Source organism: Pongo abelii, chromosome 1, assembly GCF_028885655.2.
Source record: "Pongo abelii isolate AG06213 chromosome 1, NHGRI_mPonAbe1-v2.0_pri, whole genome shotgun sequence".
Classification (NCBI taxonomy): Eukaryota; Metazoa; Chordata; class Mammalia; order Primates; family Hominidae; genus Pongo; species Pongo abelii.
In genome coordinates this window covers 50,526,191-50,552,640 of record NC_071985.2, presented here as the reverse complement: position 1 = coordinate 50,552,640, position 26,450 = coordinate 50,526,191, and the positions used below count along the sequence as shown (strand labels likewise).

The following is a 26,450-nucleotide window of genomic DNA, read 5'->3' as shown; positions in this document are numbered from 1 at the left end:
TGGACTGGATTAAAAAAATATACGTACACACTATGGAATATTGCACAGCAATAAAAAGGAAAGAAATCATGCCCTTTGCAGCAACATGGAAGAACCTGGAAGCCATAATCCTAAGTGAATTAAGGCAGGAACAGAAAATCAATGTTCTCACATTGTTAGTGGGAGCTAAACATTAGCTAAACATTAAGCCCACAGGAACATACACATGGGAACAATTGACACTGCAGACTACTAGGGAGAGAAGTAGGGAGGCGGCATGGGAGGAAAAGCAACCTATCAGGTGTTATGCTCACTAACTGGGTGTAGTATACCCATGTAACAAATCTGCATATGCGAATTTAATCTAAAATAAAAGTTGAAAATGTTAAAAAAGAGAGAGAAAAAAACAAGTACATAACATTTCAGAACTCTGGATTACCATGTAACAACTATTAGGATTAAACAAAGATCACATTCAAAAGAATACCCAGAATCCTTATCAAAAGAGATATATCAAGTTGTTTTTAAATCACTTGTTTAGTTTGCCCTACGAACACCTTATTCTCTATGAAAAGTATTTTAAGTGTTTAATACTTGAGATGTGTAAAAGTATATAAATTAACTTTTCCATTCCATTTATTTGATCAATTGGCTCTTTTCTTGGAATCTGAATGACAATGATGATAATGAAGAGATTATCTGAAATAGTCACTTCCTTTCTAAAGTTGAGGCTGAACTAGTCTTGAAACTTGTCCACTGGACTAAAATTTTAAGTTTTGACTGTTTTTATTTTCAATTTTTATTTATTAAAATCTAATTTTAGAAAATAATTTGCAGATGGACTATCCTACCTATTTGCTCTCATTTGAAGAAAATATTGTTCTCTGTTTCCCTGCCAACCCATGGTTATTTTACAAGTATTTAATAGGAAAGTTGATTTTAAAAATCAAACAAAATGCCGGGCACGGTGGCTCACGCCTGTAATCCCAGTATTTTGGGGGGCTGAGGCAGGTGGATCACGAGCTCAAACAAAAAACACTCCATAAGATTCCTATTATTTGAGTTGATTGATTTTAAGTTATGCAGCAGAGCAAGCTTACTAGAAGGTACAGTCTTTACCTACCCAGAAGACCGTAGTTGGTATCCAAACTCAGCCACTTATCGCCTCTCAGAAGTTAGAGAACTTTATGAACATCACTGAAGAGCTGTCTTTTAAGTTTTGAAAATGAAGTTAAAGTACTAAATACAAAATATTTTGGCCGATTAGTTGATCATGGTGGCACATGCCTGTGGTCCCAGCTATGTAGGAGGCTGAGGCAGGAGGATTGCCTCAGCTGAAGAGTTTGAGGTTACAGTAAGCTATGATTGCACCATTGCATTCCAGCCTAGACATCAGAGTGAGACCCTGTCTCTAAATAATAATAATAATAATAAAATACATAAAATAAGGCCAGCACAGTGGTTTATGCCTGTAATCCTAGCACTTTGGGAGGCTGAGGTGGGAGGATCACTTGAGGGCAGGACTTTGAGACCAGCATGGGCAACAGAGTAAGACCTCATTTCTACGGAAAAAAAAAAAAAAAAAAAAAATTAACTAGCCCAGTGTGGTATTAGGCACCTGTAGTCCTAGGTACTCAGGAAGATGAGGTGACAGGATCCCTTGAGCCCAGGAGTTTGATCTACAGTGTGTTATGATCACACTGCCGTACTCCAGCCTGGGCAACAGAGCAAGGCCCAGTCAAATATATTTATATCTCCAGTTAAATAAGAACATCTATGCAATTTATCTGATAGTTCTAAAAGATCAATAAATAATTGCCACTATGAGCAAAAACACATTTTTATGGCAGCATATAGTAGCATAAGTATACACATTTGTTTCTTTTAACTCACTTGTCTTACTAACATTTATTAAAAACTTTTATTTTTGCAATGTTATATTATTAAAGTCCTAAATCTGTCTCTCTTTTACATTTAGTTAGGGTTTGCATGCTATTCCATGATTGAGTTACATTTTGAATGGGGCAAACTCTTCACATAATTTTAGCATATTAATTCCACAAATTGTTAACATTTGTAAAAAAGGTATTTTAAATAAAAATATCATTTCAAATAAGACCCTTTCTATTCCAAACATTGTACGGCATTTGTTCATAATGTTTCCATTTATTATAAATAACCTTTCAGGTTTCATTGAGATATGAATAAATCTTTATCTACTGGTAGAGATAGAAAATATGATTTTGCTTTTGAGAGGAGATACACCACGTGGTCTGAGATTGTAGTAACTAATTTTGAGTCTACTACATCCCAGAATACACAAATAAATACACTGTAAGTAGATTTCTATCAAGAAGTCAACAGATATGATTCTAACTGATAAGGTCCAGTACAAATCATAAATATCTCTTAGGCATTTTAATGTAAATTGTGGTTATGCTGCTGTTATTGCTTTTGGTGACAATGATCATGATGCTACTTCAAATTTTCCAGTTTGTTAAGCTACAGGGGCAAAATGAAATACATAATGAGTTTTCTTTAAATAGATTGCCATACTAAGTTCAATTTTCATTTGTTAGCCAAAGCATTCAAAATTACATTTTTGGTAACACAAGATGAGAGCACTGAGCTAGAAGGAATTCTGTACTTAGAGACATATACTGTAAGAAAGAGTGCCATTGCAGGTACGTCATTAGAAAATAAAATTGATGGATCATCTGCAGGGATGAAGTGAACACTAATGTAAAGTCCTGGAAATCTACTGACATCATTGAAATATGCCACCATAGAGACAAGCACTGAAATAGTATGCTTGGACCAAATCATGCCAGTATTTCTGGTTTATATAGGCCGATAAATGATTTTCAGAGGAGAAAAAGAAAAGGATTTGAAAAAGACATTTTGTTTGTTGCCAAAATATTTAAAGATGAATTACACAAAGATTGGAACCTAATTTTCAGAAGACCAAATTATAGCATGTGGAGCATTTCCTGAATGCTCAATTCAACCCTTGATAATAACATTAGAAAAGTTTACATCATTCCTGGGATAAGATTAGTCCTCACTAGAGAAACATGTGAATGACAGACTATGCTCTAGTTCATCATTTGGCCAACTGCTGATTCACCAACTGTCACTCCAGCCAGTTCACATGGAGTCTGATGAATGTGCCTTGAGTTATCACAACAGGAACGGCAAGAACAGGCAAGAGCAAAAAACTGAGTCTTTCACAATGGCATCCATTATGAAAATCATTTGATCATTTTAGATAATAGGCATTGAAATAATTTGGGTAACATATATTTAGTCATTCATTATTTTTAATGACATTTCAATCAATGTTCAATGAGAAAACAGTATGAAAGGAGATTGAGCTCACCACACTTAAATTATTCAGCTCAGTGTCTGGTGAATAGCCTATCTTTTTCAGTCAGTTTTCCTACAGAGTTGTCCCCAGAAAGCCTACTCATGTCTAAAAGGATCTTGAAGGTTACTTTTAATTTCCACTGTTGATGAAACTACTTTTGGCAATCAAAGGCTTCCTACAGACAAAAACCCAAAGGCACTCTTGAAGATACAAAAATACTTCATGGCAGTAACTATAAACACTGCTGAGCATTTGTATATTTGTGGAGGAATGAGATAATGTTAAAAAGTTAGGTTGGCCTTTGCATACATATGCCTAAGTTAATATTTGCCAAAATTATCTTTATCTATGCAGAAAAATGTATTGTATAGACATCGTATTTAGAATGTATTATTAAGTGGTTTGATTATTTTGGGGATATCAAAAATGCACATACAAATAAATTTTAAACACTGTATTCAAATTTCATAGTGTAGTTTCTGCAATATTTACACCAATAAATATATGTGCATATATGTATATATAACATTAAATACATGTGCATATATGTACATATATGCAAATATATATGTGTATATATATAACATTAAATATATGTACATATATATGTCAAAGGGAAAATGCCCAAATATGTATATTTTAGCTAGATTTCTTCAAAGACTTTATAAATATTCTATAGTTGTATTGTGCAAAATGCTTACAAAAAGGATTAACTCTTTTTTTGAAGGATGAAAATTAGGAATTTAAATGCTCCTGTTAAAAAAATGCAGTAGCATCTTCTTATTTTTGAGCTTTGCTTAGAATGCATTCTCTATCCTTGTCACAAGCTTGGTAATTGTTGCCTCCTAGATATTAAAATTCAATGAAATATTTAGACATCTCATCATCTAATATTAGAAACATCATCAAGGAATTTTAGTCTTGTATGATTTGTAATAAAAAATACTTTGTAATAATAAAATTAAAGTTTATAACCTAATAATTTTGTAACTTTTAGAGATTTAAAAATCAATTTTTCTTTCAAAGACAAAATGATTAGGATGGACAAGTTGACTATGTTGTTAATATCAGGAAGGAAAACACCCTAGAGAGCTTCAATTAACCAATTTACAATTAATCATACAGGAGTGTGTGTGTGTGTGTGTGTGCGTGTGTGCGTGTGCGCATGCGCGTGTATGTATCCAGTGGTTAATCAGAGATGGCAAGATCAGGTTAGCTACACATTGGCTGGTTGCATATCTCTGGTGTCACTCAATCCCAGAAAGTGTGTCACATCATAAGAAAGCATTTACATAGAGAGTACTGACTACAGGAAGTTTTTTCTGCATTTCTTGTGTCAAGGTGTCCTTTCTACATCAAGGGGGGTGGGGAGCAACCCCTGTGTTTCTCATGTCTTACTGAATTAACTTCCTATTAGTTTTCTAATGAAATTATTTGTTGAGTGCCTACAGTCTGTAGAATACTATGCTGGGTGCTAGAGCCTGTGCTTCATTGTATCCTCTACCACTTAGTACAGTATCTAGCACATAACATGACTCAAAAGGTATTTAAAAAGTATAAATGAATAAGTGATAAAACAAGAAGTTTGACCGAAGGAATAGACACATTTTCCGAATTGTGAGTTATCTAATTATGTGTCCTGATTTCTAGATTTGGAAAATGATTGTTCTGGAACTGATGGTAATAAATGACTTGGACTTCAAGAGAGAGCCTGAAGAGAGCTGCATACATCTTTTGCAGTCCATGTCTGCATGCCATAGGGAGAAAGGCTGTGCTTTATGTGGAAATCTCAATTTCTTATATACCAGAATGTTCTTTTGCTAAGGCGGGGCAGAGACCCAAACTACTGGGATCATGACAACCATTAGTTCTTTCTGAATTTCTGTACTAGTTAAGCATCTTGATTTAACACAATAAAGATCTATTTCTTGCTCCTCTCAGAGTCCAGTGAAGGTAACTGGGGTAAAAGGCTCTCTGTGCACTGCTATTCAGGGGCCCAGGCTTCTTTCATATGTCTCTCCTAAAGCCTCAAAGTTCTCAGTGGAATCCTCTGCACCTGGCTGAGTAAATGATCAAAGAAAGAGAGTATGAAACACAGCATGAGTGGGTCTAAAAGTCAGGTCTGGAAATGGGGAACATCATTTCTACTCATACTCCATTGGCTCACTTACCTGCAAAGACTCTGAGAAATGAGTCCTGCAGTGTGCCCAGGAAGAAGAGAAACACTGGTGAGCACATTCTCTGCTGCAATTGGCAACACTCCCAGGTAGAACTCTGCTTTTATAATAACTACTAAATCTTCATGCTGTTAAGGAGTTTATTTTGTTAATATTTATTTGTCACTACCAAACTTAGAAAGAAAAAGGAGAGGAAAGAGTAACTAGAAAAATATCTACAAACTGTCTATTGTCAGACAATAACTGATTTTTCTCAGCAAAATCAAAGTAAAAAAAAAATTTTTTACTTTCCCAGCAAAGTAAACATTGGTCCTGAGTCTTTAGGAAGGAGATGGAAATTAGAGTTATAGAAATTATTGGAAGGAAGTTCTCCACAGGTTAATAGTGAGGGAAAAATAACTTAAAGTAATGTATTTATATTTAATTATAAATGTAAATATAATTAATCATAAATATGAGTATCTGCATGTGAATACATGTGTTTCCTCCCAAGAGCTGCATACTTCTTGGGTTACTTAAGCAGTAAAAGCATACTGGGTATTTTCCTGATTAGAAACCAGCAGCTGGAGTAGGAGCATCAACTCCCACTCAAAAACAGTTCTTTATTCCCTTCCATTCTAGTGCAAACCCTCCCCCAACTTCTAGCATTTCTCTTTGAATTCTTTTTTCTTTTTTTTTTTTTTTTTCCCATGGAAGGAAAATTGTGTCTTCTGGGGGCATTCTTATGGGTTAGAGTAACAGCCAAATTTCTCACCACTGCCTTCTGTAGGCCCTTGAAATCTCCAAGACAAGCAAAGCCAACAGTGAGGGTTTTTTGTTTGTTTGTTTGTTTATGGCTCAGTGTTCTCATCCTTTCTTTGATCAGGACATGGTTATAGTGGGACTTTGAGAAGTACTAAGCTATGAGGACGCAAGGGCATAAGAATAATACAATGGACTCTGAAGACTTTGGGGGAATGGTGGGGAGGGGGTGAGGGATAAAAGACTACAAATAGGGTGCAGTGATACTGCTTGGGTGATGGGTGCACCCAAATCTCACAAATCACCACTAAAGAACTTACTCATGTAACCAGACACCACCTGTACCCCAATAACCTATGGGAAAAAAAAGTACAGGTTGTATTGAAAGTTTTCTAGGCATCTGGACAGCCAGAAGACAATTAGGTAGAATGTCACCTGCAAACAAATCAATTCAACATTTGCTTAATATACATCTGCCTTTATAAAGGGTACCTTGTAAATTGCATAGCTTTATTCCAAAATGGTATGGTTCATGTGCAGGAATTTTATCTTATTTTAACATGTATTATTTTTCCCAATAGATTTCTACATCTCCCACATATTATAATTTGGTCTGTAAAAATAATAAGATATTTTAATATAAAAAATGATTCAAATAATTTTTTAAATTAGTTTGAAATGTATTTATTTCCTTTTTCTTCTTTCGGTTATACCAACTTTTAAGTTTTAACTGAAACATAACTCAATATAGAAGAAAAGGACTATATTAAGTAGTGTTCATTTATACAAGTGTTTTCCTACAGTTGAAGGAAGACTGTTAACACTTGATACTCTAGTAAAAACCTAAACATCTCTCTTAGATAAATTCTATTGCATTGTTTTATTATCCTGTCACTCTGAAATTATCTTAATACAAAAATTAATGCATTAGATATACACATTAAGCATACTATAAATACTTAAAATAGTAACCTTTTATAAATATAAGCAATGAAATGAAAATAGCTTCTATTACATAATATAAAATAAATTTATAGTTTACTTAATATAAAACAATTACAAATTAGTTATTAATTTCCCTACAGAAAAACCATTTTATCACTTTGTATTTTAATAGTTTAAATGGCTCATCTATTTACATAACATTAAAAATAATAACTATTTTTAAAGTTATGAATTATTAAGAATTTATCACATTCATTCATTAATCAACTATTGATAGGCTATTTGGTTTCAAATATTATAGAGTTATAATTTAGAAAATGACATGTGGATAATTATAATGTAATATACTTGTACACTTGTACTTTACAGTTTTGAGAGAATTTTCACCTCCAGTATTTTATTGGAGTCTCAGAATAATCAAGTGAATTTCCAAAAAAAAAAAAAAAAAGTCTGGGACCAAAATCTATGATCCTTTCCTCTAGTACGTCAGTCTAACTCTCTATTGAAAACCCCCAAATGTTGAGAAAATCCCATGGAAATAATATCCCAACGAGATGATAATATTATTTAGGCCATACTTTCTTTAATTTTTCTGCAGGATAAAAAGTTCTATACACTTGGGAAAGGATAGGGCTAAATAATGTCACCCTTAGGAGCTGGGTTTCAGTTAATTGCAAAGTCTATTTTCTACTGTTTTCTACAAGGTGTCATAGAAGTTTTATCTGGTTAAAAAATTGGGAAAATGATGTAAGAGTGCATTTATTGCCTCAACATTCATAGCATGCAGGAGTGGAAAAAACACTAAGCTTGAAGTCAGTCAACTTGGATTTGAATCCTCTTAAACACTTGCCAGCTCTGATATTGGGCAAGTCACTTAACAAGAGTTACCAACCTCTGTGGAAAAGATTGCTGCTCTTAATAATAATGATGATGGCAATGATTATAATAGTTTTGTATTTATTGAGCACTTCCACTCAGAAGTCATTTGTCTTGATGTTTAAAATAAATACCATTGATTAAAACCTATTTCCCAGTAATTTTGAGAGTATGTCCATCATATACATATGTAATGTATGTTGACATACATACATCTAGTGTCACAAGATCTGAAGGTGTGGGTTTAAAAAAAAAAAAAAAACATTGGTTACTAAAGTTGATATGGAGACAGAAAAGACCCAGAACAGCCAACACAATATTGAAGGAGAAGAACAAAGTTGGAGGACTGACACTACCCAACTCCAAGACTTACTAAAAAGCCATTATAATCAAAGCAGTGTGATATTGACGGAAAAATAGACAAATAGATCAATGGAACAGAATAAAAAGCCAAGAAACAGACTCATATTTATATAGTCAACTGACCTTCAACAAAGGAGCAAAAGCAACATAATGGAGAAAAAATAATCTGTTCAACAAATGGTGTCCAACAATTGGACATTTACACAGGAATAATTAAATCTAGACAAAGACCTTACACCCTTCATAAAAATTAACTCAAAGTGGATCATACAACTAAATGTAAAATTCAAAACTATGAAACTTTTAGAATATAACAGGAGAAAATCTACAGGACGTTGGGTATAGCAATGACTTTACAGATACAATATAAAAATCAGAATCCATGAAAGAAATAATTGATAAGCTGGACTTCATTGAAATTAAAATTTTCTGTTCTCCAGAAGACATTGTCAAGAGAATGAGAAGATTTGTTACAGTTTGGGAGAAAATATTTGCAAAAGACATATCCAAAAGAAACACTGACTTTTTTTCCTAATAAAAGATGGTTATCTAAAATATACAAATAAATCTCAAAATGCAACAATCAAAAATGAACAGCTAGATTAAAAAATGGGCAAAAAAACCTGAACAGACACCTCAACAAAGAAAATATACACATGGAAAATAAGCACATGAAAAGATGCTCAACATCATATATCATCAGTAATTTTCAAATTAAAACAACAATGAGATATTATACACATCTAATAGAATTGGAATGGCAAGAATCCTAAACACTGATAACACCAAATATTGGTGAGGACATGAAGCAACAGGCATTGATTGCTGGTGAGAGTGCAAAATGGTACAGTCATTTTAGAAGACAGTTTGGGAGTTTCTTACAAAACTCAACACACTCTTACCATATGACCCAGCAATCATGCTCCTTGGTATTTACCCAAATGAACTGAAAATGTATGTCCACATAAAAACCTGTATATGGATGCTTATAGAAGCTTTATTCATAATTGCCAAAAGTTGGAAGCAAGCAAGATGCCCTTCAGGAGGTCAATGGATAAATATCCTATGATTCAGACAGTGGAATATTGTTCAGTGCTAAAAAGACATATGAAGTCATCTAAAAAGACACAGAGGAACATTAAATGCATATTACCAAGATAAAGAAGCTAATCTGAAAAGGCTGTGTACTATATAATTCCAGCTACATGACATTCTGAAAAAGGCAAAGTTATGTAAACAGTGAAAGGATCAACAGTAGTCAGAAATTAGGGTAGAGGGAAGGATGAATAGGTGGAGTACAAAGAATTTTTAGGTCAGTGAAATTATTCCGTATAATACTATAATGGTGGATGCATACATACTGTTATATATACATTAAAACCAATAGAATGTACAATACCAGCAGTGAACCCTAACATAATGACATTGGGTAATAATGATGTGTGAATGTAGGCTCATTATGGTAACAAATGTACTGCTCTAGTGCAAGACGTTAATAGTGGGAGAGACCATGCATATGTGCTGAGGGTATACAGGAACTGTGCATTTTCTGCAAAAGTTTGCTGTAATTCTAAAACTGTTTTGAAAAATAAAATCCATTTAAAAATTAAAATAAAATAAAATTTTTAAAAAGTGTTGACAATGTGATTGAAGTCATTTTTAAGTGTTTCAAATTTGTTGGTTATATTAAATCTTTTCCCCATGTCTGTTCAATGTATAAATTCACATATCATTGCCTTTCCTTTCTGATTTGCCACACTCCCCCTATACATTTCTTACACTCTTCTTCTCTCATTTACTTCATGATGCCTGAGGCATAAGTAGAGTTGTAGTCTGTGGTTCAAGTTAGGAAAGATACTAGATTTCATTGGAAAGTACTTACTTCCACTCTTCTTTCCCCATTTCAAGGCCTTGTTTGATAAATTAGAAATCAGTCTTTTATAGAATTATAATTCCTGGTAGGCAAAATGGAAGTTATATTATTAGGAGACAATGTACAGGTAGGACCCTTGAGTTATCTCTGAGCCAACTTACTGCCTGATTTATACATCACTAAAAGATCATAATGTCAATCCAAAAAGTATTTGCCAACTTTAGTTTTCTTCTCAGTATCAACATTAGAAGAAAGAAATGGTTTTATCTTTTAAAGCTTTAATCAAACAAATTTAAAAGACACCATACTTTGGAGAATTTAGAATACTTTTTGCTATATGATTTATAGATGGAGTTTTTAAATGTTTTATTAATTTAACACATTTTTATTGATGCTCTGCCATTTGCTAAAATCTGGGGATATGGTGAAGCACAAGAGAGATAAGTTTCCTGCTTTTGTGGAACATGTTTTCTGGTATGAAAGAAAAATAAAAAGCATGGAAACACAAGAGTACACAATGACAATATAATGAACACTTGGAAAGAAAGATATCAAATAATCAAGAGAATCCAATTAGATGGTATGATTAGGGAAAACATGTCAGAGAAGGTAACATTTGGACTGAGACCAGTAGAATTAAAATGAGCACACCAAATAGAAACTGTGGTAATGGGCATTCTTGGAAAAGAAAATGATACCCTGGTGTAAAAACAGTTTGCATGAAACAACAGAAAGTGGGCCAGTGTACCTGAAACAGAATGAGCAAAGGAAGAATTCATGTACTGAAATCAAGGAAATAGAATGGAGTCATCAAAAGCCTTACAAATCATAGGAAAACTTAAGATTTAATCTAGCGCATTAGGAATTCATTGAAGGATTTACATGAAGGAGTAGTATGATCTGATGTATGTCTTAAAATGTTTATACTGGTGGTTGTATTTGAAATAAGGATAAACGATGGACTACTAAAAAACAATTAGTAGACTACCACATCGGTCGAAGGGAGAACTAATCAAGACTTGGACTAGAGAAGTGATAGTGGAAATAGAAAGAATTGAACGTATTTAAAATATCTGTTGGAAATAAAGTGAATAGGATGTGTTGCAGTTTAGATGTTGGGGGTATGAAAAGGAAATTATCAAATAAAATAACTAGGTATTTGTCAAGTAGGCAGTTGGATATGAGTCTGGTTTGGGTACAAGGTTGTCCACATAGAGATCTGTGGTTCATCGTGAATATCGCATTGCCATCCTGGAATGTTTGGAAATTGTATGTGGGCATTACTTAGATGTCACAATGATTTGGGGGGTTCTATTGACATTTGGCTGTCAGTGGCTGGGAATGCTAAATGACCAGCTATGGTGTGCAACAATTTGGAAAAACAAATTATTGGCCCATGTCCTACACAACATTTCAATGTTCTCTCCAACTGAATACCTTGAAAAGATAAATTGGTAGTAGTTAATTGCACGATAATTCTTTTTTATTCCGCAAGCAGTTACATAAGAAGCCCAATAACTTATAAAAAAGCTAGTTAAGGAGAAGGAAAGCAAATATATTGTCTTCAAATCATTAAATAAATTTGTGTACTCTGTTTATCTGTCTCGTACTTGATGTATTCTTGTATTTCCAACCATATATTTAGTGGTAACGCATTTCAGTGCTGTAATGCAGCTATTAAAAATCAGTAGTTTTAGTGGTGTAATGTAGCCCTGATGTAACAGATAAAACCCCTTGCAACAGACTCAGAACCAAATGTTAATTAAAATAGTGCAGATGTATTAAGGAATGTCATTAATAAAACTTTAAAAAGATATATCACTGCTAAGATAAGAAATGACTAAAGTGAAAATAACATGGAAATGTTATATTTCCATGTTTTGGGGCTGCCTATTGTTTCTCAGACGTTCTGTCCCCAGAGGTGTAACACAACTTCTCTATATCCTCTTATATTTCTGCTTCTCTTTCTATCTATACTCTAGTCCCTGTTGCCCATCGAAGTAGAGTCCTGTGTCTCCTTAAGTACTAGAGACTAAATGTAGGCTTCCATTTGTGGTAGAATTTTAAGAGAGAAAGTATGTTTGAAATTTTGAGATACTTTATCACTACTTCATACCATGCAATAACATAGGAATTATTTTGGTACTAAGAAAAAAGTTCCTCAATAGAATATCAAACTTTCTTATTGGTTCCACTTTAACAGTCTGAAATTTATCTTGGCCACTTTTCTTATTCCCATTATAGTTATTTTCTTCCCATATACAATTGAATTGTATTTATTATAACATTCTAAACTAGATTTTATTCTCAAGCCCATTTCTACCTCTCTGCACTTTTTTATATTTGTTTGCTTCTTGTATATAATGGCTTTTGATTGTCTCACTTATAAATTCATTATAAATAGGTACAAACATTACCTATGGGTATGTCTGCTAATAAAGACATTTCTAAAAATTTACATGTTAAATCATATTATGTTATTGTAAATTAATTTCCTTTTATTTTTTCTTTATCTTTGAGTTAGGCTGCTATATTGACTTTTTTCCTAATCATTTACAGTATTTGTAAATTTTTCTAATCATTTACAGTATTTGTTAATTTTATGTGGGGATAGTAAAGATGGCAGTGTAATAAAATATTTTATATAACAGAAGGCCTTAGATCCAATAGGAATGAGATCCACTGATATAAGTGTTATTTTAGCCAGCCTACTAGATGAGATCATCCAGGAAATGGCATAGCCAGAAAGGAGGAGGGGGCCTGGCACTTGGCTCTAAGTTACTCTAACATGTAGGTTGTGGGTAGAAGAAGAGAGGCAAAAGTGAGGAGCAGGAGTAGCTAGTGACGAAAGAAAGAAACAGAAGATATTGGCATCTTGGAAGCCAACAGACAGAAGTATTTCAGAAAAGACACGGGATCTCCTTTGTTAAAGGCTGCTGAAACTTATAAAGACAGAGTAAAGTCCTTAGCATTTGGCAAAATGGTAGCTATTGATGACATTAAGAGAAGTTTCAGTGGAAAAGTGGGAAAGTAAGATTGTAGTAAGTTGAACAGTTAATTGGAGGTAAAAGCTGAGAAATTTTTTTTTACAATGAAAATAAGAATTGTATGTAGTGAGGATTTCAGAACAGAAGAAGTATCTTTTATGAGAGATATTATAGGAGCTTAACAAGAAAAATGATTAAATTTTAACAGCAGAGTCTTCTGATTCTTTTGATTACACATTTAGCTTATAAAAGTATATTTGTTATAAACAGTATAATAACAAAAATACTTAAGATAGTAAAATTTTAAATCCTGGTAAAATAGGCACGAATATTAAAATACTTGATGAGAAGCTTGAAATTGAAATGAGAAAAAAAATCCCTGGCACATAGAGGGTACTCAGAATATATTTTTAAATGAATAAATAGATTATTTGTAAAAGACTGATGTATTGCTGTTCTTTGGAAAGGGGGTGTAAATAAAAACCTTAGCTTATGTTAGGTGTTCCCAGACTTTCTGTTGGGGTTATATTTAACTTTACTACTTAAAAGAAAGAACACTAAGTCCTCTTTTTTTTCTCTCTCTCTTCAAAGAACCAGTAAGTACTTGATGGGTATTTTATTAGCAATCTATGTAAACATCATATCTTAAATATTAAAACATTACATAGAAAATCATCTGTCTATTGAAAACTGAAAGTGAGAAAAATATCTAATGACATTTGTTTTGAAGCACTTCACTAAGAGTTTAGGTGAAATATTTTAAGTTCTTGTCATAACAATGTAAAATATACAATTTTAGTGGATATTTTGCTCAATGTAATTTTCATTTAGGCAGAATGACTCAAAATACACTGATAAAATTGTCTTTCCTAACAAGGCAATTTCTGTTGATCATCATAGTAAAGCCTCAGGGAAAATGGCTTTTTAAGATATATGTGTGCTTGAAGTTATTTTAATAGGTAATGTCTATGTAAGCTTCGAAAATGGAGGCTACACTGAAAATTGGTTGAAGATGGGGACTCCTCTAAATATGCTTTTGTCATATTTTGGAGACAATAATGCAAAAGCTAACATAGCAGTGGGCTATGTTAAATGTGTGTGAACAGAAAGTCTTCCCCTGAGCAGTAATTCACAAGTCACTTTTCCCCAGTACCAAGTAGTTTATCAGCAAATGGCTTTAGTTAGGTCACACTGAAACACTTGTGCCTGTTTATAAATTATGTCACTTGTCATGGCCTCCTAATATCCACCATTGGTTGGGTGATCAGTAGTAGGAGGAGAGAGAGGTATAGAGGGTGAGAATCAACCTAAATTAAGGACTCTGATGAAATTGTACATATTACAATTCTATGATCTTTTAATATGTATTGCACTGAAGGTCTTTCAATCCAAATTATAGAATCTGTTCACCATATGCTGCACACTTTCTGGAATTCTCCACATGGAAACAACCAATTTATTTCTAAGAGAAATTTGACTTAGACTATTTTTTGCAGATTTTGCAGTGTTTTTGTGTGTTTAGTCCAACGAACTTGTTAAAGCTATAATTATTTTTATGGAGAAGGCTAACTAACTAAACACAGGAAAAAATAATTTTCTCAAACCCTATTTGAAAACTGTAATGAAAAAGTTAAATATTTTATGATAAAATAATAAAAATTCTTATCCTACTATGTGTAGATCCTACAGTAATAACTCAATTTTTTTCTTTGCTAAAATTGCCACACTTAAAAGCATTTCTTAAAACACATACCATCTTTTCTAACACTGGCATTTCAAATGTCTCTTTTCCATCCATGGGATCACACGCATGCCATCCATCACTGGATACTCCTTGATCTTAAGAAGTTTTTTTTTTCTCTCTCTCTCTCTCTCTCTCAGTCCTCTATTACAGATACTACTCTGTTATGCAGTGGGCTTAGAATATTTGACTATTGACTATTTCACTAAGGAGTACTATGCTCTAGCATATAATGTACTACATCTTTAAAATTTCTTGATTTCATGATTTCACATGATTTAAAACACATTAGTTCCTTTTTTTAGTTTTTTGAGTTTCAATTTTCTGCAGCTTATGTTCATTTATAATGAGTGATAGCTGTATTTACAAACACTCTAGAGAATATAATCCATTATATTTAGAATGGTAAATTATTTATACATCTATTCTAGAGAGTATATTGATTTTTCTTTAAATAATCATTTTTTTCTGAAATAGAAAGCATATTATCTTCTGTTGCTATGCTGTTGTTTCAGTTTATGTTTAGATTTTCAATTTCAGTCTTCATGATATTTTTGGTGGTGAAGGGTTTCGGTTTTGAAAAAGTGATGAGGTAATGTCTTTATTTTTTAATCAGCGTCTCCTCCATTCCACTCTTCTCGATGTTTCTGCATCCTTGAATAGTCCTTGATAAAATGAAACTTAATCATCATTCAGTTTGAGTTTTTCCTAACAAACACTACCTTTTTAAATTAAATGTTATATGCACTTTGTGAATCCAAGCTTATGTAATATTTGGAAAGACTTAGAAATCATCTGTCCAATCTCCTCAGTTAGTGGATGGGAAAAGTAAGCTTCCCTCAAATCCTAAGGTGAAATGATTTCTTCAAGATCATAAAACTGGCTAACACATAGGGTATTTCTCAAAATTAATTTCCAAAAAGATTATATGTTCCATCAACTAAAAAAGAAATCCCTGAACATTTGTTCAATAAAACAAAAACATTTTAAACAAGATGCATGAACTATTAAGACAATAAAATTATTTCAAACATTTATATAAACACATAAGCTTGACATTTTCATTTTAATTAATAATTTCAACATTCTTGTCTTTCTAAAAGTTTACAGGAGCATTTGACTAGTTGCATTCTTAAAAATGCCTTTGGCTACTTTTGCAGCCAAATCATTACATAACCACCTCTACTTCAGCCGTGATCAGGTGAATAATCTTTGTACACTTGGACTGCATTTTGAAGGTATGTTTATACTGAGTTGTCATGTTACAGGATACAGATAACAGATCTATATGAAACTCAGAATAGCACTTTAATAGATATGCTACTTGCTATAAACAAGTAGCTTTAAATTAAGTTAGATTTTTTTTTTTGCCTTAAAGTGAATCAAGAAAAAAAAATTATATAGGTGCTCACCACTTAATTTGGTCTAAAAAAGAATAAATTTTCAGGCGCTGTCTGTATTATAAAGTTCCATTGCTACCTCTTTATTTCCATGTAACATGTTAATCATTTTGTTCTGGGGTTGAAATAGATTCTTTAGTATGTAAATATTTCAAGCCTTGGTATAGCATTTCAGAAATGCTCTCAAATGTAGAATTTCATAGATCACTAAAAAGCTGTGATTTAATTTTTACAAATAGTGCAACATAAATTTAATTCATCTGGGTGCTGGGTGGCTTAGTGCATGCTTATCTAGTTATAGTATTTGGTGAGTAGCAACATGAATTTTATTAGGTGAATGATCTTCGGGTTGCAGAATGGTCTCCATTATGGAAGCAACATAAATCTGATAGCTGCATAGACTAAGGGCAGAACCAACAATGAAATATATGTATCAATCCCTGAATCATTTTCTGAACTAAAATGTTAGAGTGTTTCATCATTATTCATAACTGGGAAATTTTAATGTATTAAATTCAATGGACAACAAGTGAATGCAGAAATAGCAAGCTATATTACAGGTGTGTTTTTAACAGTCAACAGTTTGAAAGGAAAACAGGAAACTCTTACTGCTGGTCTACTGCTGATGTATGTCATTATTTTTAAAAACAAGGAAGACTGTAGCTAGTTTATTTGACCTATTGTCTAGGTAAGACCACATGTCTTAACTGCTCCATTCAAAATTTCTCCCAAAGAAGATATTGCTTTGTCTCACGCAACTCTTCACATTATACCATGTCAATTTGATGGCTTGATTTATTGTATTTCCCACCACTCTTGATTATTTTTGCCATCTAGTTTTACAGAAACATAATTATCATTTAAATTATATATTTATTGCCTAAACACTGGAAAATAAATTTAAAGCCATTAAAAACACAGAAGCAAAAACTGTATTATTTAACAGTAGTTAAAAATCCTTAGTTGGATATATTGACTGCATCTTGCCACTCGGAACTTTCTGTAAAAGGTTAAAAAAATTAACTTTAAAATGTTCCTACCAACTTCTTCAGTCGCATTTGGACATTTGTTAAAAAAAGAAACTAGGGTTTTTCCCCCCTTTTTAAAACAGCAACTTTGATAAAGCAGATAAAAGTGAATGCTAGGTTGTTTATCAAGGGCATATTTTAAAATCTTAGCTTGGTTTATCTATAGTAGTTTCTTTGGAGACCATTATAAGAAGTGGCTTCCCAATGCACTTTAATCTTTCAAGTTTGTGATATGGTTTAACTGAATGTAAGATTAAGCTATATCACCCTAGCTTTACATCAGTAAATACCTGGTAAGAATTAGCCTTGTACATAAATAGTTTAGAATTTAACCCTTTCTATATAATGTTACTTCAAAACTGCGATGGGTTTTTCCACATATCAAATGTAAAATATAATTTAGGCTTGTTTAGCTTAATTTCTAATCATAGATATTTAAAAATATATGAAGGACTAAACATTGACAGCTAGCAAGTTTAACTATCAGAAAATTGTATCATATATTTTACATTTCTGCTTCCTTGATTTATTGATATTTTTCTTCAAATAGCCATTCTCAAACGCAGGTAGCTTAACTGACCTTTCAAAGGCCAGCATTTATGCTGTATGATTAAGCTTGCAGACTAGATACTTTGTTCTGAATGTGACTATAATGCTATGAGCTTAACCAGTAAGCTCTTCGAGAGTTAGAAAGAGCTCCAATAATCAGCATCCCTCCCAATTCAGAATATTACATCCTATAAAAAGATTATTTATTATCTGTATGTACACTGAATATATCTATCTCAGCTTTCACATAAGAACCTTTGGAGTAAAGTAATCTAATAGATTTATTACACTCATCCTAAATATTTATTCAAGGTTCAACAATCCTAAGTCTTTTAAACTTTTCTCTATTACACTTTTTTTCTAGGATATCTTCATTCTGGTTATACTTCTCCAGATAAATGATAGTTCAGAATTATGTTTCAAAAACGCTTTAGAGGAGATCATGTTGTAGAAAAAAGTATTATTTGTTATTTTCCTTTAGTGATGGAATATAGCTCTTCCTTTAATTGAACAGTATGTTAAAGTAATTGAATTTTTTCATTAATATTCCTATTGAACCATATGTTAAAGTAATTGAATTTTTCCATTAATAATTCTATTGTATAAGAAAACATGGTTCCTGTAACACTCAAATTCCAGTATGGCAATACACTGACAAATAATATGACACATCAAAGAATAATGTGATAACAAAATGTATATCTTTGATGTCACTCATTCAAGATAATACATTGAAAGCATAGAATGGTGAACAAGATCATCCAAATTATTTAAATTTTATTTTTCTATTCCATGAAAACTTTGAATGAGACCCCCAAAAATATCTGAATGTATATTTCATATCAAATATGACACCTTGAGGAGCTGTTATTGCAACAACGCACTCAATGTTTAAAACAAAATCAAAATGCCTCAATGTAAGTGTAGTCCTTCTCCTACTTTAGTGAGGTACCTTATATTTTCTATATCTCTTTCCAACAAATTTATTCTCCTACTACTTCCCCCAGATCTCTGAAAAATAGGACATATTAACCCCTTATTTTTCCTCAAAGCCCTGTCAAACTATCATGCCAACATAATAATAATTTTTAAAAAGGACTCCCTTTTAATATATACACCTTTTTGAATATACACCTTATGTATCTTACACCATCATTTCTCTCATTATTTGCATTACATCATCATTTCTTTAAGTATTTGCATAGTATTTATCTTAACATCTAATTAATTGTTTTACCTCTAACCTTGTCTGTGCTCTGATAACAATTTTAAATGTTAAATATACCTGTTAAATACCAGAGGGATGAAGATGATGAATTAAATACAACCTGTTTCTTATATTCCCGTCAAGAATCCCACTAAGATAAAAATAAGGGGATTTTTGAATGTGAACACATATAGGACAAAGATAAGTAGAGTAGATACCATCTCAACTGTACTTTGGAGGACAGAAAGCATATGAACAGATAGTAGCTGATTTAGCAATCTGGGAAAGACTGAACTCTTAACTCATGGCAAAAATCCAAGAAACAACCTTATCTATACTACAGAATACTGTTAAAAAATTAAAAATTTGTAGTGCCAGTTTTCTGATGGAAATGAGGGCAAGGTGGATTAAAACAAGGATGAGTAGTTGGAAACTTTAAGCAACAGTTAAAACCATACACCCATTAGGATGGCTAAAATTATAAACATGGATAATAACAAGTGCTGACAAGGATGTGGAGTACCTATAAAATGGTCCAATCACTTTGAAAACCTGATAGTTTCTTAGAAATGTAATCTTATACATCTAGTATTTATGGAATGGAAACAAAAGCATATGTCCACACAAATATTTATACAAAAATGTTCACAACAGCTTCATTTGAAATGGTCAAAAATTAGAAACACCTCAAGAGTCCATTTATAGTTAAATGAATAAAATAAAGGACGTTCATTTATATCATGGAATAATACTCAGTAATAAAAGAAGCAAATCATTGTAAACACAACAACATGGATAAGTATCAAAATCATTATTCTGAAAGAAGCAAGACACAAAAGATTACAAGCTGTATTACATTTATATAAATTGCAAAATTGTCTATAGTAGTTGCCTGGGGTAAGGACTAAAGTAAGAATTGACTGCAAGGGATGTGAGGAATATTTTGTGGGTGATGGATATATTCTGTATATTGATTGCGGTTGTGTGGTCATGAGCAAATATACTATCAAAATTTATTGGGTTGTATATTTTCAATAGAAGGGATTTATTGCATGCCTGTGATTCCTCAATAAAATCAATGAGTAAAAAAGCAATTTAAAAAAGAACAAAGAAACAATTAGAACCTCAGGTCTTCTCAATCATTGCATACCTCCAAAGGATTTATTTTATTTTGTACCAAAAAAAGACTGGAGGTGGGCAAGATAGAAGGTTTCTAATCTGGGAGACATTTGAAGGTAGGGTATTCTGTTGAACATAGGATAATTAAATTAACATTTATAATACTGAATATTGATCCCCTAGCTCTCTCCCCAACATATCTTCCAGAATGACAGCAGCCAAGATTATAACCTCTAAGCTATTGAAAGATCATTATATGGAGAATCTACTTAGCCAAGAGAAAAAACATAAATACAGTCTTTGTTAAGACAGTGACATAACCTATAGTGAAGATTACAGTTACAAGCTTCATTTGGGGGCTCAATATTTGAAGGCAACTTTTAAATGCCCTACTTTTAAATATTAGCAGACATCCAAGGATCACCAGCCATCTGTGAACTTCCAAGTTAAAAAAAAAAAAGGATCAAAATATATGGAGAAAAAATAAGAAATTTTGGAAATTGGGACTGTGCATGAAATAAGACATTTTTATTTAAAAAGGATTCAGCAAAATTTTAAAAAATTCTATTGCAATATCCAAATATAAAGTTGAGAAAATCTCCTTCAAAGCACAGAAATATAAAATTAAAAAAGAAGAAAGGAAAATTAAGTGAAAAGAATATAAGAAAATGAAAGAAAAACTAAAGGAAGTATAACATCCAAGAAACAGAAGTGCCAGAAAGAGAGAGAATAATAAAAACTGAAGAGAGAAAACTATCAACTAAATAACTGAGAATATTTCTTACAATTGAAGGACTTGGCTTGTGAGAGTAAAAGCCCCACTCTGCGCTCAGCAAAATAGACTCAGCAAAATGGACCCATATCAAGGCACATCAACATGAAACTGTAGAACCCTGAGGGAAAAGATAAGATTTTATGACTTCCAGGGAGGGAACAAAAATGAATCACATGAAAAGTCTCAGGAGTTAGAAAGGCTTCAGGCTGTTTATGAACAACACTGGAAGCTACAGACAATGAAGCATTGTCTACAAGATTTTAACGGAAAATTATTTAAAACCTAGGGTTTGATACTCAGCCAAATCATAAATCAGTACTATGGTAGAGATGTTCAATGTTTGTAAAATAATCTACTAGGTAATTTTATCAAGAAACTACCCTAAATGTCCTTCATTAAAATAAGGTTATGTACCAACAAAGATGGAAGCATGGAATATAGAAAATATAGGAAAAAGTAAAGAGCATTGGCAACATGAAAATTCCACGAAGATAGATGTATAGCAGGCATAAAGGAAAATCAGTCCAGAATGGGGCGGGTTAGAAGTCCTCAGAAGAGATGTCTTCAAAAGATATATTTTATCCATTAAATGTTGCATTTTAAAACGAGATTTAGACAATTGGTGAAGAGCTTAGATTTGACTTAGTGTTAAGTACATGATAAAAAAGCATGCAAAAATCAGGTAATTTTTAACTCCAGAGGGTGAAAAATTTGATTAAGAAAGGAGAAATAGTTTTAGTATGCAAAATAGCTTAGAATAGCGTTTACATACACATAATTGTGTAAACACGGATGTAATCAAACTTATAACTATATTGATAACATGGGGAAGATTGAGTGTGAGAGTGTGAGTGTGTGTGTGTGTGTGTGTGCGCGTGAAAGAGAGAGAGAAAAAGAGAAAGAGAGAGAGATGCAGAGAGAAAAAGAAAAGAGGTATACATTTGTGGCAAGAGCTGAGTGTATGAGAGTAAAAAAGTGCTAAACCTCATTTCTTTATAGGAGAAAATAAGTAGAGAATACTTAAGAATTGAACAAAAAGTCAAGACATAACAATATAATTCTGATATTTGAAGTATGGACGTAAATGCCAAAAAAAATCAGCTAAAAAGTTGAAAATAGTTGCCTCTATAGACAGGCAAATTAGAGAGAGAGGGCACAATGAATTCTCTATTTTGTTATAAGGAAAAACTACTTGATTCTTCTAGCTTTGCATGTGCATATATAAGGAGGATAAAGATTAAAACAAAACCACATTAAAAATATAAAAAATAAAAGCTATTATCCTAATGTGATGGTTAATACTGAGTGTCAACTTGATTGGATTGAAGGATGCAATGTATTGATCCTGGGTGTGTCTGTAAGGGTGTTTCCGAAAGAGATTAACATTTGAGTCAGTGGGCTAGGAAAGGCAGACCCACCCTTAATCTGGGTGGGCACCACCTAATCAGCTGCCAGTGCAGCTAGAATATAAAGCAGGCAGAAAAACAAGCCTACATCTTTCTCCCATTCTGGATGTTTCCTGCCTTCAAACATCAGACTCCAAGCTCTTCAGTTTTGGGACTCAGACTGGCTGTCCTTGCTTCTCAGCTCCTCCTATATACATATAATAGGAGATATAGTAGTTCTGTCCCTCCAGAGAACCCTGACTAATACATCTGGCTTCAGAATTCCTCAGTCATGTACATTATTATGTTATATTATGTATTATGTCCATTATTATATTATAATGTTCCTTTTCTCTAGCCACACATCATCATATAGTCATGTTTTGTCATTACAATCAACTTGTATCATCTGATGAAAAGAAATGTATTTTTAATGTTTTGATTCTAGATCTAAATTCAAGATCAGCATTCTAGCTTTTTATCATGTATTACTTTCTAATATCTGAACTTACTATTTTCTCTTCATTATGATTTATAATATTTCCTATTTTTAACACTACAATTTCCTGTACTTCAGAGCTTTTCTGTCTTCTCTTGACCAACTTATCACTCTAAACTACATATTCAGCCATTCACTATAACTTCTCTAACAGCTAAGGATCCCTTAATTGCTTGAATGTTCTCTATTGTAAATCTCTAATTTCTTCATAGCTACATCTTTGCCAGGTTCCAAAAGGTCTTCAGAGAAGTCTGGGCTCCTATGCTAACTTATGTTGATTACCTACTCTATGGTAGAGTCCTAAAAGTATCAATTTTACCCGTCTTTCTAATATTCAGCTGATTTTTCCATGTGGTTTAAATTTATCAACTTTCCTCCTTTTCTTCATAAAGTATCCCTAATGTTTCATTATTCTTTATGCAATAAAATATCACATATCTTGTCTCATACAAAGTAGAGAAAGAAATACCTTTCTCCCTTTCTCTATTTTTAACTAGGTCAGGTCCTTTTGTACTGTGTAGTAGGCAGAGTTCTAATACACCATCCCCTGAAATCCCAAGATTCCTGGTCCCTGGTGTACACACATTTTCTCTCAGTTATTCAATCAAACACTAATCTAGGTATCTCTGTGAAGGGGTTTTGCTGATATAATTAAAAGTCTTAGGTTTTAATCAATTGACATTAAGAGTATCCTTGTGGGCCTGACTTCATCACATAACTACTTTAAAAGCAGAGAGGTTCCTCCAGATAGTTGCAAAAGAGCATTTCAGAGATTCAAAGCACCATTGCTTGCTTAAAGATGGAGGAGGACACATGGCCAGAAGTGCAGTGGCCTCTTGGAAACTGGACCAGGCCCTGGCTAATAACCAACAAGGAAATGAGGACATCACCCGGAAGGAACTGAATTCAGCCAAGAACAGGAATGGGCTTGGAGGCTGTTTGTGCCCTAGACCCTGAAGATAAGAAGTCAGTCCAGCTGAAATCTTGATTCCAGCTTTGTGATACTCTGAGCAAGGAGCCCCACCACATTATTCCAGACTTCTGACCTATAGAAAGGTGTTAATAAATGGGGAATGATTTTTTTACTTGCTACATCTGTGAGAATTTGTTACACAGCAAAAGAAAACTAATATTGCAAAATTCAATTCTCTCTACTTGATTCTGAAACTTTTTATATCAACTAGCTCTCGTTTTGTGTGTGCATGTTTAAATTCTATCCTATCCTATCCTATCCTATCAGTCTATTATTCTGCCTCCTATTTTAATACCAATCTTCTTTCAAAAATAAGCTACAGCTACTATCTATATTTTCTCCTTAATTCTGAAGAATACAGAGCCAATGTCCTGTGGAGCATGAATGATGTTTTAATTGATAAATCCTGTTATCTTTGTTCACCCTTTCTATTTCTCCACAGTGTTGATTACTGGCAGGCTTCTCTGGTCATCTTATCCTACATGATTCTCCCTCCACTTCTATCAACATGGAGTTTTGTACTCAGCAAAATAAAAATCTTTCAAAACTGAGCACCAAAACAAAACAAAACAAAAGACAGTTTTATATTAAAAAACCGAGAGACTTTGTTGGTAGCAAATTAAAACTACAATAAGTGGTTAAATGAAGGAATATGGTATCAATTGGAAATGTGGATTTCCACAAAGGAATTGAGGACATTTGATATTATAAAAATGTAGGTAAGTATAAAAGAAGTTTATTTTTCTTAGTTTTGAAAACATTAAGTAATAATTGACTTTTTAAATCAAAACTAGTAACAATGTATTGAGGAGTTTACAATATGGAGAAAAGGAGTAGCAAAAGACTGTTGTTAAGATTCCTAGAATGTATGTGAAGTAGAGTATTATTATTTGATTGTGGAATGTGATAAATTAAAGATGTAGAGAGTAAATCTTAGAGAAATTACAAAAAAAGATGTAAAACAAATAAATAGTGGAGACAAAATTGAATAATAAAAAAAAAATTATTTCAAATTGTTCTCTTGAAGAGACCAAAAACAAAGAGAGAGATGGGACAAATGGAAACCAACCAGGAAGATAAGAGATTTAAACTCAAACATTTTAATAATTACATTAGATGCATTTACATTCAGTTGAAAGACAGATATTGTCATAGTGGATTAAAAAATATAGGCCTGGTGCAGTGGTTCACACCTGTAATCCCAGCACTTTGGGAGGCCGAGGTGGGCAGATCACAGGATTGAGACCATCCTGGTCAACAAGGTGAAATCCCGTCTCTACTATAAATACAAAAATTAGCTGGGCATGGAGGCACGTGCCTGTAATCCCAGCTACTCAGGAGGCTGAAGCAGGAGAATTGCTTGAACCTGGGAGGCGGAGGTTACAGTGAGCCGAGATCACGCCACTGAACTCCAGCCTGGTGACAGAGCTAAACTCCATCTCAAAAAAAAAAAAATATATATATAAAATATATATATATTTATGTATATATTATATATATTCATATATCATATATTTATTTATTAATTATATATTTTATATATTATATATTTATATATTATATGTATATATACACACATCTCCTGTTGGAAATTCATTTTAATATAAATATACAGAAAGGTTAAATGGATCGAAAAAGCTATGCAATGCTAATACCAAATACAAGAAAGATGGAATTCCTATTTTAATATCCAACAAAGTAGATTTCAGAGCAAAACATACTACCAATGGCAATCAGGCATATTACATACTGATAAAAACACCAATCCATCAAACAGATATAACTACCCTAAATGTGTATGTGACTGTTAACTTAAAGACATATAAAATAAAAACTGAAAGGAGAAATAGACAAATCCACAATTACGGTTGTAGGGCACACTCTTTTCTGAGTAATTGATATAAGATGGGGGGAAAAGGCAGTAAAGTTAAAGATATATACCATCATTACCAACTGGACATAAATGACATTTGTTGAACACTCTACCTAATAACAGCAGAACACACATTCTTTGAGGTATATGTTGATCAAACACCAATATAGACCATATTCTGAACCATAAAGCAAACATCAATAAATTTAAAAGATTTGAAATTATACAAAGTATGCTCTTTGGGTATCATATTTGGAAATTAAACAACAAATTTGTAAGTAACTTATTGGTCAAAAAAATCACAAGGGAAATCAGAAAATGTTTTGAACTGAATAAATATGAAAATACAACCTATCACAATTCTTAGGACAAAGCTAAATTGGGGAAATGTGTAGTATCAAATGCTGAACAATTACTACAATAACAAAAACAAAAAAAGTGCTGGCGGGAACACAGAACAACTACACTTTGCAAACCTTTTAACAGTTTCTTATAAATTAAAACTTTTACTAACCTAGATATTTCCAATCCTAAATATTTACCAAATAGAAATAAAAATATATGTCCAGTAGAAAATATTTAAGCAAATTTTC

At 32.6% G+C, this 26,450-nt stretch overlaps 1 long non-coding RNA gene across 1 annotated transcript in view; it reads left to right on the top strand.

The window, feature by feature from the left end:
* The window catches only part of LOC112130497 (uncharacterized), a 57,908-nt gene extending 33,258 nt beyond the window's left edge, over nucleotides 1-24,650 (top strand). The window contains exon 3 of the long non-coding RNA XR_002912749.1: nucleotides 24,427-24,650. This is a non-coding gene — a long non-coding RNA (uncharacterized LOC112130497). The remainder of the gene's footprint in view (nucleotides 1-24,426) is intronic.
* The last annotated feature ends 1,800 nt before the right edge of the window (nucleotides 24,651-26,450 follow it).